Source organism: Rattus norvegicus, chromosome 12 (assembly GCF_036323735.1).
Source record: "Rattus norvegicus strain BN/NHsdMcwi chromosome 12, GRCr8, whole genome shotgun sequence".
Classification (NCBI taxonomy): domain Eukaryota; kingdom Metazoa; phylum Chordata; class Mammalia; order Rodentia; family Muridae; genus Rattus; species Rattus norvegicus.
Genome location: NC_086030.1, coordinates 35,147,251 through 35,166,488, shown reverse-complemented (window position 1 = coordinate 35,166,488; position 19,238 = coordinate 35,147,251). Strand labels below are relative to the sequence as shown.

General features: G+C 46.7%; 1 long non-coding RNA gene across 2 annotated transcripts in view; it reads right to left on the bottom strand.

Moving 5' to 3' along the window:
• The window catches only part of LOC120095947 (uncharacterized), a 35,312-nt gene that overhangs the window by 13,702 nt on the left and 2,372 nt on the right, over positions 1–19,238 (bottom strand). Inside the window, exons 2-3 of one of the 2 annotated variants that reach the window (XR_010056515.1) lie at positions 8,258–8,435; positions 1,960–3,834 (exon numbers count right to left, since the gene is read on the bottom strand). This is a non-coding gene — a long non-coding RNA (uncharacterized LOC120095947). Of the gene's footprint in view, positions 1–1,959; positions 3,835–8,257; positions 8,436–19,238 lie in introns of those variants that run through there. The other variant, XR_010056514.1, reaches the window with a different exon arrangement.

Sequence of the window (19,238 nt, the reverse complement as noted above, 5' to 3'; positions counted from 1 at the left end):
TGTGATCTACTGATGCCTGTTGTAGATGGGAGATGGCCAGGCAGTGATGGTACCCACACTGTGTGCAGGGATTGTCACCAACACACCTTTCTTGTCCAGTTTTTCACACCAGCCCTGTGTAATCATGGTGGCTCTCCTCCCAGAATGCTGTTCCTCACTTAGCCTCTGCTAATGAGAAGACTATGCATACCATAGGCAATCCTCATGTCAATGTGGCCAGGAGTGGACACTCTAAGCTGGTCAAACAGTTTCATAGGCTAAATATATCCCGAGAAAGTATCACATTTGGGGAATGCTGTGAGGGTGGATGTAAAATCCATACTTCTGACTTCGCTTGGAAAATCGGAAAATAGAATAAAAATTAAATTTACATGTTTGAATGGCAACCACTGACTGGAAACCAGATGCATGTGTGAAGTAGGTGGTTTTTGGAGTTAGGATCTACTCAGTGATACTTCATAAATTATTTGAAGACGTGGGTTGGAATGTTCTAGCAAAGGGAATATCCTGAATTAGATATCAAAAATCTAAAATGAAGAAATAGTTTATGTAAAAATACCAAATTACTCTATGCTTCTGAAATGGGAAGAATTGCCCCCAATGGACCATGGTGCCCCAGTGGCCATTGTTGGTGACATAGACCCTGCATGGGGAGGCAGCTTTACTGTCTGTTTCCCACAAGCTTAAGCTTCCCTGGCTTTGAGTTGAGAACCCATAAGCAAGGAAGGACAGGGAGTTGACTCAGTAGAGTGCTTGCTTGCTTTGCACATGAAGACCTGAGCACTATCCCCAAGACCCCAGTACTGGGGAATCCGAGAGAGGCAGATTCCTGAGGCTTAATAGCCAGCCACCTATCCTGAGTGGCAAGTTCTAGGCCAGCGAGAGACTCTGTGTCAAGACCAAGGTCTATGGTACCTGAGGAACAAGAGCCAGGGTTATATTCTGGTCTATACATACAGAAGCATGTGCATACATGTGTGCCTACCCACATACGTGCATGCACATGAACATGTGTGTGCGCACACACACACACACACACACACACACACACAGACCACACACACAGAGAGAGACCACACACACAGAGACCACACACACACACACCACACACACACACCACACACACACCACACACACACACACACACACACACACACACACACACTATACAGTCATGTCTGCTGGGGTGTCCAGGGAAATATCTGAATCCCTTTAGATCTGAGGTTTTGTGTTCTCATCAATGCCTTCTTTGACAGCAGTATTCCAGCAGATCAACACTCCAGTTGGATTTCTCCTCCCTTAGAAGAGCATCCACACCCTTGATAAGCATCTCAGTTATCTTATATGGACCAGACAAATGCAATCTCTCAAATGTCTACCAAATTAACCAACTTGTTATTGCTGGGGTTTTTTCAGTCAAATGAGAAACATATACTAATACTTCACTTATAACAAAGCAGAGATTTCTGAATCTCATTATATTCTGAAAGGTGGACTCTTCTGATGCCTGGATGCATCGGTAGGACCCACCTGGCGCCACATCTATTCAGTGCGTCGAATAAAGCCAGCCCTGTTATCTGTTGCCAGGGCGAGGGAGATTAAATAGTTCAGACCCTTTAAAACTCTGCTAGCTGTTCCCAACTTTCATCTGAGAAAACTCCTATTCCAAATCTATTCATCTCAACTCACTGCCCTTCCCATCAGCTCTGAGGAGTCCTCTACACACTGGCCCGCTTGCTTTCTGTTTTCATCATTAAATTCCACTCATTGTCAAGTTACTGTGTCCGCCCAGTAAAGCAGACAGACATCAGTCACAATCCACACCCACTCATATATCACACATAACATACATACTATAAATAAAAAGCCCACAAGTAACCCTGTAGTGTGTGGTTTTTGCTACCACGTTTTAGGCTCTGGGCAGACTGTACTATCATCCCCCGCCCAGATTCCCTTGGGATAAAGAAAAAATACACACACACACACACACACACACACACACACACACACACATGCCAGTTAATCTTAAAATGCCTTTGCTAACTCAATGACTGGGCACTCCTAAACCTCCCCTGGCACCCTAGGCGTAATCCAATAGAGTTGTCATTGGCCACTCAGCCCCAGATCTCACAGGACTCCATCTCTGAAGCATAGGAGGCCATGATCCATGCTAGGCAGACACTTTGAGTGCTGCTGCAACGGGGTCCCAGGCTTCTCAGGCTTCTGTCAGTAACCCCTCCTCCATTCTCTGTAACTAAGCCCAACCGAATCCCTTTTTTCTGTGGTCCTTTGAATAGGAATGTTCCTCAAAGGCTCAAGCATTTGAATGCTTGGTCATTAGGGAGTGGCACTGCTTGAGAGAGATTAGGAAGTGTGGCCTTGCTGGAGTAGGTCACTTGAGTTAACCTTCCCAGCCTATATAGACTCTTGCACCTTCTCAGACTTGTGTAGCCATGTGTAATTAGAGCATAACTGCTTACAAACTGCTTGGAGGAGTGGCTGGAATCTGAGGTTAGGGGCCAATGGCCCTGGGACCCACATTTCTATGAAGGAGTGTCAGTCAACAAAGACCACTCTTAAGGGGTGAGATCTCAGCAAAGAAGTGCAGCTAACGGGGTTGGGGATTTAGCTCAGTGGTAGAGCGCTTGCCTAGGAAGGGCAAGGCCCTGGGTTCGGTCCCCAGCTCCGGAAAAAAAGAACCAAAAAAAAAAAAAAAAAGTGCAGCTAACCTCAGGAGGAGGCAACTGTTTTCCTCAGAGGACCTTGTTCCACACCAAATATGCTCAGTAATATTCCCCGTTAGTATTCTCTAGGCAATATGGCAATAATTTCAATAATTTACATGACATTTGCATTGTATTGTCTAGTATACAGAATCTACAAAGTGATGTAAAAATGTTTGGAAGACTTTTCTACAATTCACCTGTGAGCAAATGCGGCATTTTATACAAGGAGGTTGACCACGAAGTGATTTTTTTTTTCACACGGGGCTGGAACTGACCCCCTGCGGATACCGCGGAATGATTTTGAGATTATATATGCAGATTTTTATATTTGTATCAAGTTAAATCTGCACTTAGCTGAACGGCCCCATCAGCGGGAACAATAATGAACGCTCCTTACGTATGCTAGAGAAAACGCTCCTTGGTAAAGCTAACAAGAGAAGGATCCAGAATGGGCATGGCTGGTTGAATCAGAGAAGCCCACCTGGCCACGGGCATGCTCTGTAATGACAAGAATGTTCTAGAGGATGGAGAGGCAAAGGCCAGTGGTCAGCCTGAGAATATGGAACAGCCAGCTCTGGACAAGTGAGGCCAGCTTACTGCTCACAGCTATATAGTTGAAAGCCTGTCTGTGTGGCATCTCCTGAATCCCTCCTTGGAGACACGATGGATTCTGATAAAGGGTGAAAGAAGGTTGCTACGAAAATGATGATGAAGGGGCTTTGCCCTGAAGGTCCTTTCTAGATCCTGTTGTAAAGGTCTCATCATTCAGTGGGGCTCACTGTAATTATGGATCCTGCATACTCCAGTCCGAGAGTGGATGTCAAAGGTCACAGAGCAGCACAGAGATTGGAAGGTCACCCTCTCTCTGGGCCCTTCATCGAAGAGGAAACAAACAGCAAAATAACCATAAATACCTCAGCGACAGATGTGATCCAAAAATTGAAGTTCCAGATAAAGTGACTCCGAGGAACAAAAGCAAATTCCCAGAAGGAGCAATCGCTGAGTGGGTTCATTTTGTGAGGAAGTTGCCCTTTTTTATGACGCGCTGACTTCGAAGGCTGAATTGCAGAGACTGGAGCAGAAATATTTTCATCAAGATGCCGCCGCTCTTGGGAAGGGGAGGGCAAAAGAGGCTTCTCAGCTCTGTGCACCATGGCAACTCTCAGAATGTTTTCTAGGGCAGGTATGCCCTCTCAGTGAGGCAGGCGAGTTCTGGCTGGATGTCCTGTCTGCAGACTTGCCCTCTAAGTGGCAGGGAGGAGGGGGCTTAAAGGTTGGAAGCACCGGGAGCCCGAAGGTACGTTAAACAATCTGAGGTGACTTTTACTGGGACTCTAATCCTTAAGACAGGACTCCAGTCACAGCAGAGGATCCTCAGAGAATCCCCCACACCTACTGTCCCTGTTCCTTTCCTCCTGCTGCCAACTTGGGCCCAGGAGTCCTGGGTCAGCACCCCTCCCCTACGCGCCGTCTCTGCTTCCTGTCTGTCAAAAGGAACAGCACCGGGTTAACCGGAAACAGCAAAGTTCTCCTTCTCATAGGTTTAGGGTCAGACAGTTGTCACCATCAACGCCAAGGGCTTCAATCACATCAGTCAGGAGTGATGGAGTTGCTTCTGGGGGTGATTTACAATCAGACCCACCTGTATTTGCAGCTTCTATACACTTCACGAAGAAAACTAAGATCAATGGGCAGAATGGTGCCTGGGCAGGAACATAAAACCATCCTCCTGGGGGTTGGGGATTTAGCTCAGTGGTAGAGCGCTTGCCTAGCAAACGCAAGGCCCTGGGTTCAGTCCCCAGCTCTGAAAAAAAAGAAAAAAAAAACAAAAACAAAAAAACAAAAAACAAAAAAACACCCTCCTGGGTTCACGTCTTGCTTCTGCCATTTGATAGACCAAAGCGGCTTCCAAATGATTGTGCTTGGGTGAGCTTGCCTGAGAATGGGAATTATAACAGAGTATGCGATATGTTGCTTTGCTGGGCCATGGGGACAGTATGGTAAAGCAGGGGAGGGGACTGGGAGCTCCCTTGTTTTCCCCAACACACTCTTAAGCAGGATCCCGTCACAACCTTACAGTGAAGAAGATGAGGAACAGCACACAGCCTAGAAAGAAAACAACAAACAAACAAACAAAACCCCCAGTATTTGCTAATACCTCAGATCAAAGGTCTGAGCTCGCTGTGCCTTCTCCCATTTAACAGTCCCCAGGCTCCCTTTCTCTGTCTTGGACTCCCATCGCATTAGTTTACTGTGGAGATAGCCTTTCCCAACAGAGAAAGGTTGGTCCCTGTCTCAGTTTGGAAGCAGAGGGGTGCTTGTTATCTGTGCATTAAGTTATAACTGGAGAAGTCAAAACCATCAGAACATCACAGCGAAAGACAGTCCAAAAGACTCTAGCCTATGGAGTACAAACATTTCTGTGTGGCGTCATCCAACCCAGTGTGGAAGTCTGGGAGTAAATGACAAACGCTTACATTGATAAGAGGGTGGCACTGCCCTCTGATGACCTTTAAACCTCTATTCTCTAATCATTAACCAGAAAGGAAGTGGCATCACTGGTGTAGCAGACTCCACCTAGTTTGTATAGCTGGGACAGAAAGTGGAAACTCCCCACCCCTTTCCAATGGTCATGCTAATGCTCAGTGTGTTAATAGATTAATTAATTAATTAATTAATGCTGAGGATAAAATGGACTGAAGAGTGTGTTCCATAAAGATTCTCCCCTGCCTAGAACCTAGCTGGCCTACTTTTACATTGGTTTCCATTGTTAAAACTCTGTAGAAGTTAGATAGTTCTCCCTCCCACCCCCAAGCTCCCCAAAATAAGACTCAGACTCAAAATATATTTACAACTACCGTGGCCATATAGCTAGGCTCTTCTCTCACTAGTTCATAATTTAGAAAAACCCATTTATTCTAATATGCATTCTGCCACGTGGCTGGTTACCTGCGCTCAGGTATCATGCCTCTGTCTCCCCAGGTGAATCTCCTGCTTGGCACTTTCCCAGAATCCTTTCTGCCTCCTGGCTGTTCCACTTCCTATTTCCTGCCCAAGCTGTGAGCCATCAAATGTCTTATTGACAGGTGCCACATCCATAAAGACGTAAGATATTTTCTTTACAAATCTCTACTTCTTATAGCATGAGGTACTACATTCCATAAGGTATCCCAACAACTATATAACAAACATACTTTGAGTATGTCACCTAAGCAACCTGGTGTGCACTCTCCCACCCATCAGATGTCATCCAAGCGGGGAAAGAAAAGGATCCCACATTCCTTGTTTTGAATTTTCCATTTAATATTTGGACTTACTAAGACAAACACAGAGAAAGGTCTGCTCTTACCAAGAGCTTCTTGCTCGATGGGAAACTCCTACAACTTCATTCATATATCTCTGCCTTTAATGTCATTTTCAAGAGGGAGTTTTAATGAGTTAGTGAATTACATCCCTTTAAATATTTCAAAATATGTTCATAAATTCAACATATCTGGCTCCTTTTAAAGCAACGAATAGACCTCATTAACATGGGAAGCGCTCTCAAACACTTAAGGGGTCCTAATAAATCTCACAAGAGAAACTTCCGAGAGCCCTTGACTTCTGCTGAGCTCCCCGCTCTTGTTGGTACTTACAGAAACTCTCTTAAACTCCTCGACTTAAAATCACAAGTCCAAAATTAATTTCTCGCCACAGGAACCTCGAGGCTGTTCACTTGCCTGAGAGAATGCTCTATCATAAATATACATAGAAAATACACTTTGATAATTATACCGCTTAGCATAAATAATAAGAAGGAGCAGACCTGGTTTTATTTGGCAATGACTCTTAAATTGTTAAACTTTCTGGGTTCTAGACTCAATAAGAAAGCTGTTTTTACCATCTCCAGAAAGTGTAGATTATACGCAAGCAATGTGGGACGCACCATTCTTTTATCACCATAATCCCCGTTTCAGTGAGCCAAAACAGTCAACTGACCAACATTTAGGATCAAGTACCATGACCCGCTATCACCACATACTCTATTATTGTCCTCACCGCCCTGACTAAGAGCATTACAGTCACTCTTCTAGCGTCTCCATGGAGACAGCTTCAGGGCCAGCACTCCAAGGGAACTTCTCTAATACCCCTGCCAATATGGCTGCTTACAACCTGGGTCTCACCCCACCTTGGTGGTTATGACTGGATTAACTCAATCAGCTGACTACTTTTTAAAAAAAAGAATAAGAAGACAACTTCATTAGATGAACTGATAAATTTGACATTTCTGAAGTTATTAAAAAAATACTGCGCTACTGCAAAGAACCACCATCTCACATCACTAAATGCAACAGGGGTTTTAAAAATGAGAATGGGATTGTGATGGTTTGTATATGCTCGGCTCAGGGAGTGGCACTGTTAGAAGGTGTGGCCCTGTTGGAGTAGGTGTGTCACTGTGGGTGTGGGCTTTAAGACCCTCATCCTAGCAGCATCAGATGAAGATGTAGAACTCTCAGCTCCTCCTGCACCATGCCTACCTGAACACTGCCATGCTCCTGCCTTGATGATAATGGACTACACCTCTGAACTACTAAGCCAGCCCTAATAAAGGTTGTCTTTATAAGAGTTGCCTTGGTCATGGCGTCTGTTCACAGCAGTAAAACCCTAACTAAGACAGGGCTCTAGAATTTAATGTAAGGAACACTGTAAAACAAGAGAGGACTGGAGAGATGCCTCTCTGGTTAGGGCACCCGCTGCTATTACAGAGGAACCAGGTTCGATTCCCAGCACCCACACGGTGGCTCACAGCCATCTGTGACTCCAGCTCTAGGAGATCTGCTGGCCTGCATAAATAAGATTAAGAATAAATTGTTCAAAAGATGAATCACATGAGATCAGTGGGAGAAAGCAGATGAATTCTAGGGAAAAATGAACAATAAGTACAGAGCAACCTCTAGATATTACAGTGAAGGATAGGATGGGGGATTATGCATAAATCCCATTACAGAATCATTATAGACTTGCCTGACAGTAGGATCTTCTGTAACCTGTTCAATAAAATTTTTAAATTAAAAAATAAAGCTATGACATGTCCTCAGAGGAAGATAATAATCCTCTAAGCAGGATAAAAAAAAAACTTTCTTCGGTCATGGCTGCATGCCACGCTGTGGTGAGTGTGTGTGTCCTGTTTTGGAATGATGACAGATTTACCGGAAGACTAGAAGCAATTACAGAGAAATCACATGTGGTCACTGCTCGGCCCCTCCCAAAGGTCATTTTCAAACACACCATAGGCTCAAGAAGCTGAGCTGAGAGCCAGACACAGAGCTTACTGTGAATGGAATCTGTCCAACTCTTAACAGTGTTGTTCGTGGCTCCTCCTGTCCCCTCCCTGGAATGCCCAGGCCATGCCCAGCCCCAGATGGCCTCTTTTCCCACAGTCTGACTCTGTGAATTAAGTTTGCTTTCCAGAGTCCTTGACTGATCCCTGGCGAGGACAGCCTCCCCTCAGGTTTCCGTGATACTTCAATCACAATGTATCCACTCCTCACCTCATTGTTTGATCTGTCTCTCCCTGTGTCTATTTCTCAGAGTTGAGCTTCACATCTGTGTGAGCATTCACCTCCTTAGTCTAATCCTAAGCAGAGGGTGAGCATTCGATGTTTTAATCTGTTCTGGAGGAAAAACAGCTGGGGTCCTCTTCGATGAAGACCTGCAAAGCAAAAGATCCTAGAGGGAAAACAAAGAATGGTCTCATTAACTGAGTACTGGTCCTGATACAGGGGAGGGGGAAAAACTGTGTTCTTGAATAAAAACTTCCATTAGTAGCTAACGTTAAAGTAACTAGTTTGATGAGGGCGAGAAAGATGTCAGGCAGAAAGACAAAATAAACTCACAACGATCTTACATTTAAAAACAGATATGGAAGAAAATGGAGAAAGGACTTTACACATCAAGACTCCTGGAATTCAGAGTTGATTAACCGAATCCCAAAGGCTCTGGCTTATGATGTGATTGGTTATTCATACAAATGGCATTTGTTTTCTACCTGCATGAGCATCTTAAATGTGGTTTTGACAAGCAGGAAAAAAATAATTTCCACGCTTGGCTTCCAAGTGGACAAAACTTGCAACTTGAAGGGAGTTGCTGTTTCTAGGACTCTAAGAGGAAGTGGGAGCTGTCCAGCGCGGGGCCACTCAAACGAAGGAATGAGAAATGGAGGCTATGAAGAGAAGGAAAAATCAGAAGAGGAAGGAAGGAGGGAAGGGAAGAGAGCTGATGTGCCAAAGAGATTGATAAGAAGCAAATAAAAAGAAAAAAAGAAAGGGATAATCTTCTCATGGGAATGGCATTAATTGGAAACTCATCTTTAAAACCTATTCCACTAGAACTAGAAATAGACTCAAGAGGGGTCTAGAGAAAATGGATGGATAATTGCCAGGAAATTTAAATTACTTTAAATTAAATTACTCTAAGGGTATTTCATAAACGCTCCTTTGGTCTTCTTTGTTTCGAGGCCACTGAGCTGGAAACCCACAGTCCTCCTTTCTCGTGGACACCTGTGCAGCCTCTGCCGTGGGTGATCAGCCAATGGGACTGCAGTCAAATTAACCCACAGTCACCAGGAACCTCAGATGAGATAATGAGTTACCAACAGGAGCTCAAACTGGATTGAGGTAAGGACGATAGCTGTCCCTCTGACAAAAGGAATGGGCCAAGACACAGACACCAGGGAGAGAGTCGTATGATGATTGAGGTGGAGAAGGATGTTGCCACAATCCATGGAACCCAGAGACAGCAGAAAGAGTAGGAGGCAGAGGTGGGGCTTTCTCCTGAAGTCCCCAGAACAGCATAGCCCTGATGGTACCTTGACTTCATATGTCCAGTTCCAAGAACTAAGAACAAACAAACCAAATTAGACTGGATTGGGCTATTCTTACAGGGACATGTGAGGCTGTGTGTGGAGATAGGGTCTCTTGGGGGTAGCTGGGGGATTGAGATAAAGGAGGTCTTCACAGTAGGGCCATCATGCAACAGGGCTTAGAAGAAGAGAGTCCTCTCTTCCCCTCCCCCTTCCTCCTCTTCTTTCCCCCCTTTCCATCCCTCTTCCTGCCACCCACTACCCTGTTGTGCAGACAGTATGCCAGGAAGAACCCTCACACGAACTGAAAGACTCTAATACTCTGACATTAATCTCCCAGAGTCCAGAACCCCAATAAAAACTGCACCTCACTCGCTCGATAGACTCAGCCTATGATGTTCCCTGTTGACAGACAGCCAGAGTTGACCAGGACAGCCATTGAGCGTGGGGTGACCTCACACAGCAACCACTGAGCCCAGATTGTAGAAGATTCTGGAGAAAAGAAGGCATTGTGAGGATGTCGAAGTTTACCTTTTCCTGTTTAAAGGGAGACCATCCTAGTATTTTTCCTCCTGAACACAGACTGAGGGGCGACAGGATCTCTATCCTGTAAGAGAGGTTCAGGAAAATCTCACTCCTGGGCCGAGATTCACATTTTCTGCATAGATATATCCCAGGCTCTCGTGTGCCTGACTCAGAACCCATTGATGGAGAAGAAGAATGGGGAGAGGAGGGTGGGAGATGTAGGAGAATGGAAGATGGAGGGGGAGGAAAGAGGAAGGGGGAGGGGAGATGGAGGAGGAAGGGCAATGGAGGGCCATAGGAGATGGAGGAGTATCGGAGAAGGAGGGGAAGGGGGAGGGGAGATGGAGGGGGATGGGAGGGGAAGGGAGGGGAGATGGAGGGGGATGGGAGATGGAGGGGGATGGGAGATAGAGGGGGATGGGAGATGGAGGGGGATGGGAGGGGAAGGGAGGGGAGATGGAGGGGGATGGGAGATGGAGGGGGATGGGAGATGGAGGGGGATGGGAGATGGAGGGGGATGGGAGATGAAAGGGGATGGGAGATGGAGAGGGATGGGAGATGGAGGGGGATGGGTGGTGGAGGGGGATGGGAGATGGAGGGGGATGGGAGATGAAAGGGGATGGGAGATGGAGAAGGATGGGAGATGGAGGGGGATAGGTGGTGGAGGGGGATGGGAGATGGAGGGGGATGGGAGATGGAAGGGAATGGGTGGTGGGGGGGATGGGAGATGGAGGGGGATAGGAGATGGAAGCGGATGGGAGATGGAAGGGGATGGGAGATGGAGGGGGATGGGAGATGGAGGGGGATGGGAGATGGAGGGGGATGGGTGGTGGAGGGGGATGGGAGACGGAGGGGGATGGGAGATGAAAGGGGATGGGAGATGGAGGGGGATGGGAGATGGAGGGGGATGGGTGGGGGGATGGGAGATGGAGGGGGATGGGTGGTGGAGGGGGATGGGAGATGAAAGGGGATGGGAGATGGAGGGGGATGGGAGATGGAAGGGAATGGGTGGGGGGATGGGAGATGGAGGGGGATGGGAGATGGAGGGGGATGGGAGATGGAGGGGGATGGGAGATAGAGGGGGATGGGAGATGGAGGGGGATGGGAGATGGAGGGGGATGGGAGGTGGAGGGGGATGGGTGGTGGAGGGGGATGGGAGGTGGAGGGGGATGGGAGATGGAGGGGGATGGGAGATGGAGGGGGATGGGAGATGGAGGGGGATGGGAGATGGAGGGGGATGGGTGGTGGAGGGGTATGGGAGATGGAGGGGGATGGGAGATGGAAGGGGATGGGAGATGGAGGGGGATGGGAGATGGAAGGGGATGGGAGATGGAAGGGCATGGGAGATGGAGGGGGATGGGTGGTGGAGGGGGATGGGTGGTGGAGGGGGATGGGAGATGGAGGGGGGATGGGAGGTGGAGGGGGATGGGAGGTGGAGGGGGATGGGAGGTGGAGGGGGATGGGAGATGGAGGGGGATGGGAGATGGAGGGGGATGGGAGATGGAGGGGGATGGGTGGTGGAGGGGGATGGGAGATGGAGGGGGATGGGAGATGGAGAAGGATGGGAGATGGAGGGGGATGGGTGGTGGAGGGGGATGGGAGATGGAGGGGGATGGGAGATGGAGGGGGATGGGAGATGAAAGGGGATGGGAGATGGAGGGGGATGGGAGATGGAAGGGAATGGGTGGTGGAGGGGGATGGGAGGTGGAGGGGGATGGGAGATGGAGGGGGATGGGAGATGGAGGGGGATGGGTGGTGGAGGGGGATGGGAGGTGGAGGGGGATGGGAGGTGGAGAAAGATGGGAGTGGAGAATATTCTTAAGAGAAGTACTTCCTTGAATAGATTTTCCTTGAATGTTAAAACTTTCTGATTGGGAGACGTCTTTTTATTCTGGTAGATGGGAGCTTCCAGCATCTGTCAGGCCATGTATCCAATGGGGAGGGACCATATGTACATGTGCGGGAGGAGATGGTTGGGGTGAGAGGGAGGAAGAGAGGGGGCAAGGAGACTACATGGGAAGAGGAAAGGATAGAATGGTGTTTGTTAGAGTGTTTGAAGGTAAGGTCACTGCAGGCTCTATCTGGAACAGAGGAGAAGATGACGACCTCGTGGTCTCCACCCCAGGAGTGAAGATCTCTGCACCTCAGGTAATGACGCGAATCACCTCTTCCTTGCTTTCAAAGTGGAGCCCGGGTCGCTGTTAAACGAAGTTATTGTACACAGGGGTAATGTGTGCCTGAAATGTAGCATAGAGAACCTTTGTAAATAGTCCTACCGTTTCTGAGGTTCATACCATTAACTACTCACACTGAAGCTGACATTCCCTATAATGGAATCCGCAGCATTGAGCAGGCCCAGCTCATGCCTGAAAGCATTGACCACAGGATGGCAACGTACTGTGGCACTCGCCTACCTTTTGGGTGAATTAGCTTTGTGACCGACTGCCCCATTTCCAACTAGAGACAAAAAAAAAAAAGAGAGACTGAATGGACCGTCATGTGGCTCGTCGATTAAAATCACTAAATTGGTCTGGAGAAATGTCTCAGGCATTAAGAGCACCCTGGGTGATCTTCCAGAGGACCTGGGTTCAGTTCCCCGTGCCCATATGGTGACTCCCACACGGTGACAACCACCTCTAATTCTTTTTTTCTTTTTTTCGGAGCTGGGGACCGAACCCAGGGCCTTGCGCTTCCTAGGCAAGTGCTCTACCACTGAGCTAAACCCCCAACCCCACCACCTCTAATTCTTACTCCAGGGAATCCACCCTCTTCTGACTTCTCCTGGCACTGGACATGTATGGTGCACAGACACACATGCAGGCAAAACAGCCATACACATACAAATATTTTAAAAGCCTAGAAATTTTAGAAAGCGGATATGTCTTGACATGTGAGCTGTTTGTGACAGCCAAGAAGGAAGTTCGGAAGAAGGCACCTACCTAAGCCATCATCTCTCGTGCCACTGTGGGATAAGAAGGGCTGAACATGGACTGTTCTCTTCCCACTTTGCTTACAGAGCCCGGCTACAGACTGGACAAACATGTGAGACACAATTGTCGATTCAAATACCAAAGGAGTGACCATGAATAGTAACAATTGCGTATTTTTAATCGGGCACTTAACTACATGCCAGAACAGTTCTAGGTGGATTTTAAGGTACATGGATCATGGCATTGGCTTCAGGGACTGGGGAACATAACAGAGAAAGGTTCCATATGGGTGGTAGCTCTCACCTGTAATCTCAAGTCAAGAGGATTCTCTGGAATTCAAGGTTTCTCAGTCTACATGGCAAGATCCATGCTGGCTTAGGCTAAAAAGGAGACACTGTCTCAAAGATGAAAGGGAAGAAAAGAGGGGTTGGGGATTTAGCTCAGTGGTAGAGCGCTTGCCTAGCAAGCGCAAGGCCCTGGGTTCGGTCCCCAGCTCCGGAAAAAAAAAAAGGAAGAAAGGAAGGAAGGAAGGAAGGAAGGAAGGAAGGAAGGAAGGAAGGGAAGAAAAGGAGGATGGGCGGAGAGGAAAGGGGAGGGGAAAAGAAAAGAAAAAGGGCCTTGCTCAGAATGTTTGTGGGGATTGGCAAGGCGGAAGGATCAGGACTAAATAACTACTTGGAAATTAATTTAGCAGCAAGCTCACTGTATACACAATGGCTTTTGGCTTTGAAACCACTTAGCTATTGAATTAAGGATTCTCCATTAAAAAGACACAGCTCGCAAAAAAAAAAGAAAAGCAATTTAATACAACTGTTTGAAGACCAAACCCGTACATGCAGGTAAATTCAACCCTCAACTGCAAACATCACACACACACACACACACACACACACACACACACACACACACAAAGCTGGCCAACCCTCAACTGCAAACATCACACACGCACACACACACACACACACACACACACACACACACACACACACACAAAGCTGGCCCCTGGGCATGGAGGTAGCCTCAGTACAGGTGAAGGTTGGGAACAGGCCAACAAGATGCAAAAGAGATGCTGGCTTAAAGCTTTGAGCTGAAGTCACTGGTTTTGAATGTCCTTGAATGTCCTTTGAATGTCCTTTGAATGTCCACACTGACTGGATGAGTCAGGTTCTCCAGAGGAGAAGTGATAGGAGGCATGTAGATTACAGAGGGGATTTATTCGAGTGACTACATGATGTGGGCTGGGCAGCCCAACAACAGCTGTCTGCACACTAGAAAGGCTGAGAACACAGTGGCTGCACCATCCCCAGGACTGCATGCCTCGGAAGTCCCAACCTTGTGCTGAAGAGCTGGAGGATGTCTGGAGGAAAATCACCTTTGGTGCAGAGTGAAAGGCCAAGAAGCTGTGCTCCGACGTCAGTGAAGGATAGCAGCCATGATACCAGGCAGATGCACTCAGCGGTGTGGAGGGAAGACTGTCCGCACGAGTACCACTTTTCCTCAGATCCCTTTATAGCTAGGCTATCACTCGGGGGAAGGGTCTCACAGATCTTCTAACTGATCCCACATCAAACCATATTGTCAATCAACAGGCATGTGGCCATTTTGTTCCTGTGCCCACAGGTGAGACCCACGAGCTATCCAGAGACAGGTCAGCTCCTGAGTCACCGTGGTCACCGGCTCCTCTGGCTCATCTGGAACCGCACTTGTGTTCTGAATAAAATGTCCCCCACAGGCTTGTGGGTTTGAACCTTTGGTCCTCAGCTGATGGTGTTGTTTAGGGAAGTTGTGAACCCTTAAAGAGTTAGAGGAAGTAGGGAATGGGAGCAGACCTTGTGGTTTCATAGCCCAGGACCACTGCCTGTTAGCTCTGCTTCCTGTGTGTGGTCACAATGTGACTAACCAGTCTCCCAGCTCCCACCACCATGCCTTAGCAACCATGATGGACTCTGGCCCTCTGAAAGAGTGAGCCAAAATAAACATGTTCTCCCCTAAGTAGCTTTTGTCTTATACTTTCATCCCATCAGCAGAAAAGTAGCTGGAGAGATGGCTCAGTGGTTAAGAGCACTTGCAGCTCTTCTGAAAGACTAGAATTCAGTTCCCAGAACCCAACTGGCAGCCCACAACCACCTGCCACTTCAGCTCTGAGGAAATCCGGTGCCTTCTTCTGGGCTCTATGGGCACTGTACTTATGTGCCCAGTGGTTTCTGCCTCTCCATATTAAATACTGTAAATAATATGTGCCCTCCGACCCTCTGATATCAGAAAACAAGACCAAAAAAAGGCACGCAGACCACATAAGAAAAGCTTTCAGCAGACCTAGGAATCTATAAAGCTTTTTAAAAAGTTGTCTTACTTTGCCTTTTGAAGATGGATGGTGTGTAGTCTCTTGGAGTCACACTTCACCTTTGCTTGTGTCTTCACTTGGCCATGGGTGTTTCACCTGGATTTGTACTGCTTGGAGACCCACCAAGCTCTACAAGTCACTGCCATGCATGCTGGACTGAGTTTGCTACATAGCAGGGTCACTCGCTAACTAACCAACTGCCCAACTTCCCATTCCTCTGCCCTTCCCCTCACTTCCTCCCTCTTTGTCCCTCCTCCTTCCTCTCTCTACCCTTCCTCTTACTTCCAGCCCCTTCCGTGGATTCTAGATGCCTCAGAATTCAGTTCTATGGAAGGAAGCTGTTCACTTCCCACTTGAGTAGGATAGAACCATTCCCAGCAAAATCACAGGGAGGGAGTGTGCCTGGGAACATAACTGATGTGGGGGAGAAATAAGACAAGAGAAAAATAGAGGAAGAGACTGCTATTTTTAAGTAGAACATTCTTTTCTCTTCAGTGACTCGGGAGAGAGGCAGACTCTGCTGAAAATGGGTTCCTTACTTACGGCGAAGTGCTGGCAAGTGGGAATCTATTTTGGACTAGAGCTGAAAACAAAGTCTATTTTGAGAAACAAGCCGTGATTGGCAGTCTGCTTTGTTTGACTTCTGCAGACCATTGTCCCTAGCAGAAAGAGAAGCGTGCGTGTGTTTGCTCGTTTTTTAAACAGCAATACTGTCTCCGCTTTGCAAGATTCGAGATTTTTATACTTTTGTCAGAACTCTCTCAGCAATGAGAGAAACAAGGCAAATTTCCAAACTCCCACGGTTCTGCCCTCTCTTCCTATTGCTGCTCTGTCTTTGAGATGCTTGTCTGTGTCACTCACCATCACTGAAACCATCCCAAGCAACCTCTTATCCTGAGAAAGGGATTGTGGGAGAATCCAGAGAATGCTAAAACATGAATTCTGTAGTATGAAATCTGGGGGTCTGTCTGGGTCTAGATGACGACCATAGGGGTCCTTCTCTTGCAACTTTGGGCTGAGACCCTCGGGGTAACACTTCATCTGAACAAGCTTAGACAGAAAGGACTCAAGATGAGAGAAAAGATACTGTGTCCATTAGCAATAGAACCTCAGGTTGGAGATATTAAACATTGTTTCTCTTAAAGTGAAGTGTCTCATAGCCCAGGTTGGACGACCTCTCACATTCTCACTCTCTTTATTGACTGAGTGAAGAGTACATATGGCCATTCCATTACATCTTTGCAACATCTTATGAACCTGTAGCCATTTAAAAGGAAGTTTTCTTTTACAATAGTAGTAGTAGTAGTAGTAGTAGTAGTAGTAGTAGTAGTAGTAGTAGTAGTAAAAAATAATAATAATAATGGCCCAGGTACACTGACTAGCCTCACTCTTATTTCCTCCAAAGGCCACAGACTTTCTAGGGTACACGACTTGGTGCTAACTCTGCACATAAATTTATAATGAGCAGCATCCATGATCACTCTTGTGACATGAATAAGTGATGAGTTTACCTTCAGCCCATCTTGTTGCCAGTCTGTGATACTGCTGTGTATAGTGAAGTTAACATGTAAACTCATACTTAATATATAATCCCCCATTAAAAGCAATTACCAGGGCTGGGGAGATAGTTCAGTCAATAAGTGCGTCTGGGTAGGCATAAAGACCTGAGTTGAGATTCTCAACACACAAAAGCCAACCGTGGAGTTGCATATCAATAATGGAGATACTGAGGAGACAGAGACATTAGACTCCCTGGGGCTGGCTATGCAGCTAGTCTAGATGAATTGGTGATCTCCAAGTTCTGTGAGAGACCCTGTCTCAAAAAATAAGGTAGAGAGTGATAGAGGAAGATTTTGCCACTGACTTCTGACATGCACGCTTACCCAGGCATAGAGTGTACCATTGGAGAGCAAAATAACTAGAGATATTGACTATATTCTATCAACAGATGGCCACGGTGGCCCAACTTGACCACAAGCATTTTTAAGCGGTAAATGCCAGGCAATAGGATCATAGAAGAGATGTGCCTTCCTACCTATAAGATGTGGGAGACATCAGGGAAATATAATCACAATGGTGGCGTGGATGGATTGTGTCATATATAAAACACAGCAAGCCCTGAAAGTATAGAAGAATAAGTTTAGATAAGGAACCACATTGGAGAAATAGCCAATCCTCCTGAGACAAGCAGAGGTAGATTAGGAGAGAGGCTTGATGGGGTTTGCTGGGTAAAAAACTGTTGATTCATTTAGTGTCTATTTAAATTTTCTAAACTTTCTAGTGTCCATGGCAACTGGATTTGATGATGCAACCAACTGTATTTCTCAACACCCAGACGCACAACCAATGTAGCATAGTTATGCACATTTTCAGACCTCTCTCAAATATTTAACCTGTATGAGACACAGGTGTGTAATGGGCTTGTTTGATTCTCTGAGAGCCTCTGTGACAGATGGATGGGGTCTCTAGGGGACAGCATCAAGAGTGCCTTTGACACCCTTTATAAAGGTTCACCCACATGTAGAGACTCTGAGGTAAATCAAGCTCAGGAGAGAATGTAAAGGGACACTGTGTCTCCAGGATTCTAGAAGGAACGTTCTATCCTGTATGCTGATTTTTCCTTTGAAAACTTTCAGACACGAGTCAAAAAAAGAACGAAAAAAACAACGAACAAACAAAACCAGGGAATCCTGTTTCCATGCACCCACATCCCACTTAACTGAGTTTTCTAATGCCTGTTTTCAAGCACAGTTTTGTTTTTTTTTAAGATTTGTTTATTCATTATATATAAGCACGCTGTAGCTGTCTTCGGACACACCAGAAGAGAATATCAGATCCCATTACAGATGGTTGTGAGCCACCGTGTGGTTGCTGGGAATTGAACTCAGGACCTCTGGAAGAGCAGTCGGTGTAACATGTCATACAGGTGAAGGCGGGTACAAGATAGAACGAAGCCTGTCATTGGACGAGAAGGAAGGATGGGCGGGAGAAAAGTTTGAGCGGAGAGGAGGAGACTGGAACGGAAGGAGACCGGAGAGGAAGCCATTGAGAGAGAACATGGAGGCAGATGTCAAGATTCCACGCTGCACCTTTACAGGTTGTTATGAATGTTCTCAAGGGATGGATGGCTTTGTATAGGTGGGCAATTATATCTTATCAACTGGATCAGAGGTTATTGTGCTGTGTGTTCTTTCCTGTGGTGAATTAAGTTTAAGAGACTATGTGGCGGCTGGGACGCTAAGCCGCCGTGGAATTGAGATGTATATTTCTGGCATGGTGGCCTCCTGTCTTGGGAACTAGATGGGTAGAGAGATTGTTGCCAAGTCCAGAGAGAGGCCATCAGCAGTGTTTTATGGGATGGAGCAAAGCGGGTGAGAGGCTTTGCTGACTGGGATTAAGATATCTACCAGATATCTTGGGGCACTGCAGTGCTGGACCTAGTGGGGGTAAAAGACAGCCTTTATTTTATATAATTTTGCAACAAGTCAGTGCTCTTAACCACTGAGCCGTCTCTCCAGCCCAATGGCTGTTTTCAAATGAGTCGATCCTTTTCTTCATTGACAGGTACCAAACAACAAATCCCCAAACAGCACTTTTCAGTAGAATCCTTCCTAACTGGTCAGGGACTCAAACTTTCCTCAGAAGCCACTGCCTCAGTTGCACAATCAAACCCTACACCACTGGGTCCATATTCGCTGTTTGCAATACTAAGCTAATTAAAGGCTGTAAGTTCGTTTTACATGAGAGTCCCAAAAAAATGTACAGTGTTGACAGAATTGTGCGTTTAATATTCTACATCAATCTAAGGCAGCTTCACTTACAAAATCAGAACAAAACAATCGGTAACTGGTGTGCAGTTCACTCTAGGTGTA